The sequence below is a fragment of the Nothoprocta perdicaria genome, unplaced genomic scaffold (assembly GCF_003342845.1).
Source record: "Nothoprocta perdicaria isolate Ctin4 unplaced genomic scaffold, notPer1 scaffold_136, whole genome shotgun sequence".
NCBI lineage: Eukaryota > Metazoa > Chordata > Aves > Tinamiformes > Tinamidae > Nothoprocta > Nothoprocta perdicaria.
Genome location: NW_020454494.1, coordinates 250,152 through 261,735, shown reverse-complemented (window position 1 = coordinate 261,735; position 11,584 = coordinate 250,152). Strand labels below are relative to the sequence as shown.

General features: G+C 41.7%; 1 protein-coding gene across 1 annotated transcript in view; it reads left to right on the top strand.

Annotated features, from left to right (window-relative positions):
- Window positions 1-11,584, top strand: part of ERICH1 (glutamate rich 1) — a 78,445-nt gene that overhangs the window by 57,619 nt on the left and 9,242 nt on the right. The window lies entirely within an intron of this gene.

Here is an 11,584-nt window from a genome sequence, read left to right as displayed (position 1 = left end):
TACAATTTAATTCCCCAACTGCATGTTGGCATTTTTATAAGTGGGCTGATTCTGACATTGTAGATCTAGTGGACTTCACTGACTGCAGAATTATGAGACCAAGTTCTCTCACGATCCTTCTGTGCCTGAATTTATTCATTTATAAGTGATACAATAAATAATAGCCATGGTCATAACATGTTCGGAAGTTTTTTAAGAAAAAGGACACAGTGAGGGAGGTGTTCTTCTCTGAGCTGAGTCATTCATCAGGTAGGTGATGCAGAACAAGCCACTTCTTATGCTGCTGTCTTAGTGTCCTCCCTAGTACAATAAGAGCAATATATTTATCACTTCTAGCATGTGCTTGCAAAGATGCTATGGCTAAGTACCATCTAAGTAGTGCAAGCTATTTGCTTATTTTAATCTATTTTTTATTACATTTCATAATACTATTTCTTGCAAGGCATTGTTTACAGTGATGCTCAAGTACAGATAATAGAAATACAGCCATGCATCTTTCTCATCAAGCTGAAGAAATTAGAAAGTGTCCAGCACATGATAGGGTTTGGGAAGAATGGGCTGATGCCTGGGGGAGCTGCATCCAGCCCTGGAGAACTTCAGTTGGGTTTGTATCTGATGGGAAAATTACTGAAACCAGCCTCTGTGAGGAGGCAGCTGACAGTGTGTCCCTTGTTTTAATGTCCACGAGTTGCTGGCGTTTAGGCACCCAGCTGTAGCTGTGGCTTTTCAGTGAGGCCCTGTCAGTCCTGTGTCTGTAGGATGGAGAAAACGCTGCTGCAGCGTGTGAGGCACCGAGACACTGCTGACAGACCCTGYGGGAATTAATCACTTCAGCCACAGATTAGGGTGTGAAAGTTGTGCAGTAAATGAGGCTCAGCAACCACACAGAAAGAATATGTAGCAGCTCATTAGGTAAGCACCATCCATCCTGTGCCGTGAATGTGAAAAATAAATTAGATCGTGTAATTAAAGACATTAGCATAAAATATAGGAACAAAACAGGCAAAATTAAGATGGTACAAACAACTGCAGTTCCTTATTCTTGAGTCATTTTGTTAGGGGTCGTTGTAAAGCTGCAGACTGCAGGAGCCAGGGATGTCTCCTCAGCTGCTGGAGCCCAGCCCAGTGCGTCTGGAGACCTGGAGATCCCTCTGCCCCAGGTGAACGGACACAGCTGCTGCTTTCCTGCCTGCAGCTGCAGCAGGAATAGGGCTGAACGTGTGCCCCAGAGAGGCACACACAGAGAGGACACTTGTCAAGGCCAGCGACACCGCACGCTGCCTTTAACAATGTTCACACATAGCACTACCAGAACCAACACAAAACATAAGTCTAGATCCCATCCTTCCTCTCCAGCTGATTTGGATTGAAGTTTGCTAGTGAAAACACACATGCCCTTCTCTGCAGGCCCACGAGCGTGCCTACCTTTGCAGATCCCTCTGATAGCAGAGCTCTCAGCCTGTGTAATGCCCACACTTAATGCACAGACCTTCAGTCTCTACCCTTAGGAAGTTGGGYGGTCCCAAAGTCTCTCCTGAAGTATCCATAAACTTCATCTGGTTTCCTTCCTTATCAATTACAAAATCCACATTAACTGTCTCCAAGGCTATGCCTGTAGCTTCTTAATGACTCACTACTTAGTGATGGGCTCCAGCTCGCTTGTCAGGTTTGTGTTTCTGTGGGGTTTTTATTGCTTTCTCTGTTACTTAGGGTTCACTTTGCCCTGAGAAATCCTTGATCTGATAACCTTAAAGAAGCAGATGCTCTCCCATTTCAAATACCTTACAGATTGGCTACGTAACTTTAGTAATGCCATTCCTATATAAACTCGAGCATGTAGTTATTGCAGCTCAAGCAATAACATAATAATTATCTTTATTTTTAGCAATTATGTACATTGAGCAAAGGGGCACTATTAGCSAAGACTACTAGGAAAGGTAACAGAATCCACAAGGCCACGCTCAGTTCCTATCCATAGCGGGCAGCAGTGGAAGAACTGGTCTGTGCTGTTGGTAGTACATACAAGTCCCTGTGCACACTCAGATTGGATGAGCACTTCCATTGTGTTATTTCCTCCCCATTTATTACCTTCCTTAATTAAYGGTGTATACTCCTAAGGGATGTGGGTCACTCGTGGACTGGAAGAAGTCAACATTTCTAATAGAAATAGATTATTCATGGTGTGGAAAGCCATTTTGTTCTTCTGAAGTGAGAAATTTTGTATTAATGGTGTAAAACAAAATGCAAGACTGAAAAAACCCACTGATATTTAGGCCAACCCCAGGCTGGAGCTAAGTAGGTTTTGTAGTTAATTGCTTCAGCCCCAGATTGCACCTGAGGGGGCTGCACTGCATGTTTGTGCAGGTAATTTAGCTTCCTTATTAACTGCTTTATCCTCTTCTTACATCTAAGTATTTTGTGTTGAATAGGATAATTATAATGCCTTTTACAAATTTTATTATATGTTTTCTTTAGATAAAAAGTGTATATTTTTGAATTGCTGTGTATATGTTGGACTAAGCCATGGAGGGAAAATGCACTCATTAAATATCATTAAAGAAAAAACAGAAATGTACAAATTCTGCAAGTTTTCTACTTCTAAAGATCTAGGAGAAGGCCGTATATTATATGTTTTGCTTGACTATAGTTTGGAGTGAGCCCTCCATACTCAGTCAAGGTCATACATGTGGCTTAATACTGACATTCTGATTTGAATCATTATCTTTGTAGAATTAATAATCTATAGKTATTTTGATGAACTGTATACATTAGTAACATGTATGAACAAGCTATATTTGTGTTTTAAATTATTACTACAGTGCAGTATCCTATTTTCAGATACATAATGCAAAAAAGTCTTTTATGATACTGAAGAGATCTTCACAGAAATAGAGAAAGAATGAATCTAAGGTTCAATTTCCTTTTTTCCTTAGCATCAAATATAGGTTTATTTTCTTCACCTTTAAGATCTTTGCCGGTTTYCTCAGTCCACAATGCACAGATAATGATTCTCCTGTCCCCTCAGTTTCTAGGATTAGGTTGTATTATCCATATACTCATTGTTCATAGTATCACAGAATCACAGAATGCTTAAGGTTGGAAGGGACCTCAGAGGTCATCGAGTCCAACCCCCCTGCTCACACAGGGTCACCTAGAGCACGTGGCACAGGGCTGCGTCCAAGCGGGTTTGGAAGATCTCCAAAGAAGGAGACTCCACAGCCTCCCCGCGCAGCCTGTTCCAGGGCTCTGTCACTTTCACTGTTAAGAAATGTTTCCTTAAGTTCCTGTGGAACTTTTGATGCCTCAGCTTGTGGCTGTTTCCTGTAGTTCTGTCAGTGGCCTCCACTGAAAAGAGGCTGGTCCCATCCTCCTCCCTCCCTCCCTTGAGGTATTTATACACGCTCATCAGGTCCCCCTCAGCCTTCTCCAGGCTGAACGGACCCTTCTCTCTCAGCCTTTCCTCATAGGGCAGTCATTCCAGGAATATGGCCCCTGGGAYGTTCAGAGTAATGCATTCACACTTTTATTTTTTGTTCCTAAAGCCCTCAGTAGATTTCTGCAAAACWGCCTTTCTGTCTTTCACCTTTCTTTGCCTTGATGCTGCCCAAGAGCTGAGCAACAGCTAGGTCAGTCATGTGCTAAGACAACTGCCTGCTCTGCTCATTCATGTTGCCTGTATGTGCCTGTACATACGTGTACCTGTCTGTTCCCACATCGTTCTGCCTAATTTCTCAGCTGTTTTCTCCTCCTCAGGCCCGCAGCACCTTGGCGCAGGGATTGACTTGCTGTAGTGAGTTTATACAGCACCCAGCACAGTGGGTTTCTAAAACATCTGAGGGGCAGGTGTGCTATGGTTATGTAACAGACTCAATTATGATCAAGAATATGCGAGAATATTTTGTAAGCAGGGTAGCTGGTACTTAGGAACAGAGGGGTAGTTTTGCATTGCTGAAATGCCATGTCTGCTAACAGAGAGACCAGGGTTTCCCTAGTCTAGTCCCCCTAGGTGCTGGGGGCAGCATCTGTCTGCAGCTTGCTGAGACTTGGAGAGCTTGGAGACTTGTGAGGCAGGATTCATTCCGCCTAACTTCAGACAGAGTTTTCATCTGAGCTGCTTGCCCTAAGAACTTCTATAATCATTGGGAGGAAATAGATAGTGGTAAAACCCAATATAACTGATCACGTCTAAGCATATATTTTAGAGTGAGAAGAATAGTGCAATAGGAAATCCGATTTCTTTATGTTGGCTGTTAAGTGAGCACTGGCAAGTGGGTCAGCTGCAAACTGTCCACACTGCAGACATCTCAATCGTTTCGAAGAAAATTCATTCACTGCATTTGAGAAAAAGGCAGGAAGGTGCCTGTTGGCTCTACAAAACCATGTCCCTCAGCTGGTGCCTGCCTGGCACCGACGAGCTCCTTCATCTTAGACAGGGTCCTGGCCTCTCCTTGCTCCTCTTATGCTGGGAGCATTTCATGCTTTCCAGCATCCTTCRTGTTGGGAAGTCAGTGCCTGGGTCTGCCAAAAGAGAAGAGTAAGAAGCTGTTGAACAGCTGTGCTTGGAACTGACCCAAAAAGTGTTGAGAAGGACTCTCCTCCTCCTCCTCTTTGAACAGTCATGCGGAGACTGCCCTCCACCATCTATCTGAGAATCTTGTAGGCAGAAGTAAAGATTTCTGTGTGATTTATTCCTCCTCCTTCCAGTAATGAAGTGAAGAGAATGTAAATGCATAGGGAAGAAGTAACCATTGTGAGGAGCATTAAACTGATTATCCATTACCCATCATTTAGTGAGTGAATCAATAGCAAATTTAGAATTGARTAATAGGGGTCATCACCAAACCCTATAGACCTAATGGGTCTTTGATAAGTATCTGAGCATGTTGGGAACTTAAAATGAAGATCATGTGCAAATCTGATTGAAATTCAGGAAAAGCATCTTAGCTTATTACCATTACTGTAGTGTTGGATTCTATTTACATTGGTAAACAGCTTAAAATACTTGACATGTTATTCAATTAAATGTGAGACTGCTAACTGACAGACCAAAGCACATTGATTTTTCTAGACGTTTCAGCTAAGTACATAGCCCGACATTTCATTAGCTTGTCTGTTTAACCCTTTCACATTAATCAAATTACCCAAGATAAAATTAATGTGCAAAATATTTAAAAAAAATTAAACTTCTAAATTAAAAGGCATTGCACGAATGTATTCATCTTAATGGTTTCTGACATTTACTTATTACTTAGTGATTTACTGCTCTACTGTGAATCAGTTATCCAGATAGCAAATGTCATTCAGAAAGTTTCCTTCTCTGTATTCACTCAGCAAGCTGATAGATTCGGAGAAGATAATGCTAAAAGGGACATGAGATTATTTTCTCTGACCTCATTTAGATCCCAGGTCATAAATTTTTCTCTTGTTTCAGGATGAAGCCCCGTATTTGAACCTGACAAAATCACAATTTGTGGATTTGGCTTAAATATGTCTCCTGTGGAGACATGCAAGCTTGATTGGAAGTCCTATCAAGAAATGAGGATTTAACACCTTCTCCCATCATTATTCCAGGACTCTATGGCTCTCACCRGTGGAATTTTTTTTTCTTTTGAATTTGTCTAGATTTTTCTTCCAGCCGTTTGTTCGTGGTATGCTTTTCTTACCAGATTAAGTAGYTCCTCACTAATTGCTATTTTCCATTTCTGTGGGTCCATGGATCACATTACACTTTCTGCCACAGCCTGTGTTGTGAGTCCACACTGAGTTACTTGTTGGGGTGGACAAGTACCCATCGGCAGTCTTGAGCTTTATCACCATCCAGGATAGAGGCCTCTGCTGTGAACTTCTTGTTGCTACGTGTTTGACTTTCTATTTGCTCATGTTAACATTAATTTTCTTTGGCTGTGTAGTAAGTGATGGACTGTTTTGTTTGGGTGTACTGTTTTCATTAATATCCACTGTCTGCTAATCATGGTGGCATTTGCAAATTGAATCAGCTGTGATTATATATCTGTTTACACCTCATTAATAATAATGCTGAACAGAGCCTCGTACTAATACTGGGGATCTAAGGAGAAACAGTAAAGTAAGAGATGACTCCCTATTGTTACCTCCTTTTTGAAAATTGTCACCTAGCTGMTTCCCGCGGTATTCACTGTGTACTTCGTTGTCTTCTTCAAGTTTTTCTTTTTTAATCATAAGCTTATGTGGCACTAAGTAAATTCCCAAGAGAATAACACCACAGGGCATTATGCTTTTCTGCTGCTACCCACAAATATTTCCTTAAGTACTCTTTTACAAGAACAACCTTTTTTTTTGTAAAAATAAGAATCCAAACTAAATACGCTCTGTACAGAAAACTATAAAATTATGTTTGTTAAATGTGTTTAAAGGAGAAGCATAAATAATTGAAAGGTGTTCACAATAAATAGCCTTTCAACTCTGTATTATGTGTTTATTTTCAATTTGTTGCTCTGCAGGAATGGTTTCCGTTATGAATGTTTATTCTGAAAAATTCCGTGTTTTCAAACATCAAAGGAAAATGTGTATTTGTTTTTTTTCATGCAAGATGTGATCCGTATCCTTAGTTCTGTTACCAAAATGTGACACAGTTTTGTTTCGTATATTCTCTGTCTTCGAAAAAGGCAATCCCATGAAGGTGTCTGTCGCGTATGTTATCTGCTGTGTTGTGTTTCTTCCAGCTGGTAGGTGAGGAAAGAGCCTGGAGATGAACACATTCACTACTGATGAAAAATAATGGTTTGAGACCTAAAAACTTTTTTTAGGAAGTTACATTCCCAGTTTTATAGTGTGGCATGCAAATTTTCAAGTTACCACATGAGCCCTTCTCTGAATAGATATCCAGGATGCAGCAGAGACCCATCAACTCTCCGTGTTAGCATTAAATGTTTAAACGTTTCCTATATTCTGAGCCTTTTAGTGTGAGTGTATGAGAGAAGAATCAGAATCACAGAATGGCTGAGGTTGGAAGGGACCTCTAGAGATCATCTAGTCCAACCCCCCTGCTCCAGGGACACCCAGAGCATGGGGCACAGGGYGGCATCCAGGCGGGTTTGGAAGATCTCCAGAGAAGGAGACTCCACARCCTCCCTGGGCAGCCTGTTCCAGGGCTCTGTCACCCTCACTGTCAAGAAGTTCTTCCTCACATGCAGGTGGAACTTCCTGTGTTTCAACTTAAACCCATTGCCCCTTGTCCTGTGGCTGGCCACCACTGAGAAGAGCTTGGCCCCTTCCTCCCTACATTCACCCTTCAGGGACTTATACATGTTAATCAGRTCCCCTCTCAGCCTTTTATTCTCCAGAGAAAACAGGCCCAACTCACTCAGTCTCTCCTCGTATGATTCTCAGGCACCTAAGTGCAGTTGGACTCTGAAATTCCTCCGCTCACTGAGTGCCAGCTGGCAAAAAAGGTGGATGCAGCATGAAGGAAAATGCCGGCTTCGGTAAATTAGCAGTATTGGAGCTGGTGAGCGCAGAACAGAGCCCCTAATTGCTCTCTGCCCAGAGCTGTCACTGGCCAGAAAGCAACAGAGACAGATTCTCAGGAGGTTCCTTGTGTCGGAACAGCTTGTAGGATTCCCACTTCAGGGCAGTTATTGGTCACGTTCATCGTTCCCTTTAGTCGAGGCTGTTTCACAGTCTGTCCTCAAAGCTGCAGAAGGCAAAACCAAAGGAGTGGTGACAGTGTGGCAGCGCAAAAGCCAACAAAGTCGCAGCAGGGCTAGTTAGTGCAGGAACTGAACGTGAAGCAAAAGCGATTTTAAAACATAACTGTAAGCATCCATTTCTGTATCAGCTGCAGGAGCCCTCAGTTAGAAGGCAGAAGGGAAATCTGAAAGGTTTCATCTCAAAAACAGTAAAAGAGAGAAGAGACATTGCAGAAATATACACTGATTTGTTTTCTTAATGTGAATTAAACTGGTGAACTCAGTCCTGCAGCTTTGTCTGAGAATATGACYGTGACATTTTAAGCCCCACTCATAAAAATAGGAAGCAGCCTCCCACTGCCAGAGCCTGGTTCAGAGCTAACACAGAACATGGTTTGTGGAGCCCAGTAGGTTTTTTGTTCTTCCCTACATTAAAAGCTTTAGGAAGGAGAAAAAAAAAAAAAAACAGCGCTCCTGTGAAAATGCCCTAGGAGAAAGAATTCTTTCAATCTGATTCCTTTATGCATAAGCAAAACCCATCAGAGTTAGGTATGGAGCCAACCATTTCAGTTGTCCTTGGCAGGTGCTTTAGACACAAATAATTAGGTCACTGCTGTGTTTCTAGAAGCCCCTGCCAATCTGTTTCTCCGTAAGTTGCAAGATCTTGTCCCATAACACATGTAGGGAGGTCAGCCCTCTTTCTCTAAGTGGAAAACAGTCTCAGATTACCCCACAGGTACCGTAGGATGAACCTGAGCCTGGTCGGGCCCTGGGAAGCAGGAARCAGCAGCAACTTACTGGGGTGATGTGAGCAGGAGTGATGGAGAGATGCGTTTGGCTGCATTTGTGATTCCCAGACCTGCTTGGCTGCGTGCTGAACCACAGTCGTGTGGACAGCCCAAGATTTKCACTTTCACGTGAGAATGGTAGGAAACCTGGAAGGTAAAAGTCCCAAAGTCGACATGGTATTGGGCAAGGATCTCTAAGGAGAGAGAGGTAGTTAAAGTGGAGACTACTTCTTTCCCCAATATGCCACTTTCCCAAACCTACATCGAATTTCATTTGTCATTTTATCACACAGTTATTCAGGATGTCCTACTGTAGCTCTTCACAGTCAGCTTTTAATTTCAGTTCTTGTAAAACCTGCAATCTCTGTTCTCTCGCTGTTCATGAGGGAATTCAGATCATTTTCCAGATCATTTAGGAATTTGCCCCAAAAGGTCCCAGTACAAATTGCCACTGGATTCAATTGATGATTTCYTTGCAGCATGCAAACCATCCGTTCCCTTTTTTTTCTTTTATGTCTTTTTATTGCTTATTCATTCAAATGAGGATCTTTCTTCTTCAAACATAAGACTCCAAGCCTTAAAAGCTTTTTTAAGGGACCTTCTCAGGTTGACTTTAGCACACCTCGTCCATTTATTCTTTGATTCCTCAAAAAAAAAAATGACAGTAGGCTGGCAAAATACAACTTACAAGCTTAATTGGCTGCTTCCCAGTATAATTTTCCATGTGCCTGTTCCCTTWGAATAGTTCTACTGCTTTGCTGAATAAGGACATAAGGTTCATTGGTCTGTAATTCCTCTCATCACCCCAGGAATCCCATATAAAAATCCACCTTTTTGCCACCTTCTAGTGCTCCGATACTAGGACAATTCCAAGTGAGAGACAACGCGGTGCAGACAGCAGTGCTGCTATTTCATCCTTCAGTGGCTTTAGAGCTCTTAGGTGAATACCATCTGCTCCAAGTGATTTGTTGTTGTTGTGTCGTGGGAAATAAAATCTCAGAAGAGAATTCAGTGGTAAGTCCAGAGCGACACGGTTAAGTGCAGATGTGCACTGTGCTTCCCCTCATGTTTGCTTTCCACTGTTAAGTAATTTAAATTGTTTTAATCATTTCTGCTTGGCCTCACGCTAAGGCAGCCACAGCAGTTAATCAGAATAAGGACTGCCTAATGGAAAAATAAACATTATAGAAATGATACTTTTTGATTAATATATTTGTCAYGCTCTGTTTGCCTCATAGACAATTTACCCTCTGTTTAAGTTGGTGAGAGAATCTTTCAGTGTTCAGCTAGAGGTCACAATATAAGACATGTACCTTTGCACAGGATGATGCCTAAAAATATCTTACTGATTATGTTGAATGGTCACAACTCTGCTGGCTCAGTGCCATTCCAAAAAAAAGAAAGCAGATGTCTTAATAAGGGATTAGAAGTCTTAGAAGAGGATTTACAGACCTTGTCTATTTTGGTTGGGCTAATTCAATAGCCTGTTGCATTGGAAATACACAGCACAAAGCAGAATGGATTCAAGTCTGGATATCTGCAAGGATGAATTGAAGCATTTGCATTATCTGAGTTACAAACCATTTGTCAGTGTTGTAGAGCTAGGTATCTATTATTGCCAAATATAAGTAATTATCCTAACAGAATGCTAAAGGAGACTTGAGAAGAATGATTTGAGATCTTTTTTCTCAGATATATTTGTTCAGATACATTTGTTTATGCAGTAATAACAAATGTAAATAGAATTCTGCATCTTGATAATACCAGATAAATTTTAACAGTGAACACATACAGAACAAGTTTCAGTCCTTCCAAAAAGAAGATTCTGCAGGTTTGTTTAGGAAGAAGAACAGACACTTTGGGGGTTTTAAAGTTGGCATCAGAAAAAAAATATATATTTTTGTAGGATTCATGACTCATAATTTATAAAACCATATGGAGTATACTTACCCACACAATTTGACTATCAAAAAAATTATTTGAAAAGAGATGTASCGGTAAAATGATTGACTGGAGTTGTGTGCTGCTGTTGTAAATCAGTGCTTAWCAACCAGAAATAAATCATGGCCATGCTTTGAATGCCTCCATGTTCTTGGAATGCCTCCTTTCTCTTTTCAGAATTTGGGTACCCCAAATGTTGTTACCGCATGTATTTATTATTATTATTTATGATTTTTTGCACCATGGCTCTGCACTAAGAGGTGAGTCCCTAACTAGGGAAAAACAAGTTACAGTTTATAAGATACCGTATGTTAGGGTCTTTCTCATACATAAAAAATACAGCAGTTTTTCCCAAGCCTTCCAGTCATCCACAGGTGCTACAGAAGATCTCGTGGCTTTCCATGAACCAAAAACCTGCACCTTCTGGAACTGTGTTTCAGAATGCTGCTTCTGAAGGTGCCTCGTTTGTGTGAATCACCGTGAAGATCTGGTATATCTGCAAGGGCTTGATCCGTCTGGCTTTTTCCAAACCATGTTTGAAAAGCTTCCATGAAGCTGCATATAGTGTGAGGCAATGCACTGGATAGGTAACARCCCTAAAAACCTAAAGGTTACCGTAGCTGCACACTGTGTATCAAGCTGCAGAAGATCTCTGCGAAGTTGCAGTGGAGCCTCTCATGATCCGTGAAGCTCTGCAGGATGGAGGGAATGATGCCCAAGGGGCCGTGGAGGCTGACAGCCAGGCTTTCTACCTCCTCAGCCATAAAGGCAGCAAGGGAGGCAAAAAGAAGATCTGTTCTCTTCGCAGATTGCAATATAATTCCTCTCCTGATGGAAAACACTCACAGAAAGGAGGACTAGAACATGTTCAACRTGGTGCAGGAGCCTCTGTCTCGTGGGTATCCGATGAAGACTCCCATTTTGGCAGAYTGTAGAGCAGAGAAGAGAAAGAGCATGTGTTTTATTCCCCAAAAAGCCCAATCCTCTTTGCTTCATCCCTTCTAAATGGAAGAGAAATTACAGGCTGCTTACAGGAGAAACTGGTTGTTTGCAAAAGAGGAACTACTGTATGTCACTCCTGTACAGCAACAAATAACACCCCATCGTGACACACACAGTCACAGGAGCGGTTGTGCTCTTGGGGTGTGATGTGTCTCACAAGGCTTCTGAATCCAGATATAGCCATAA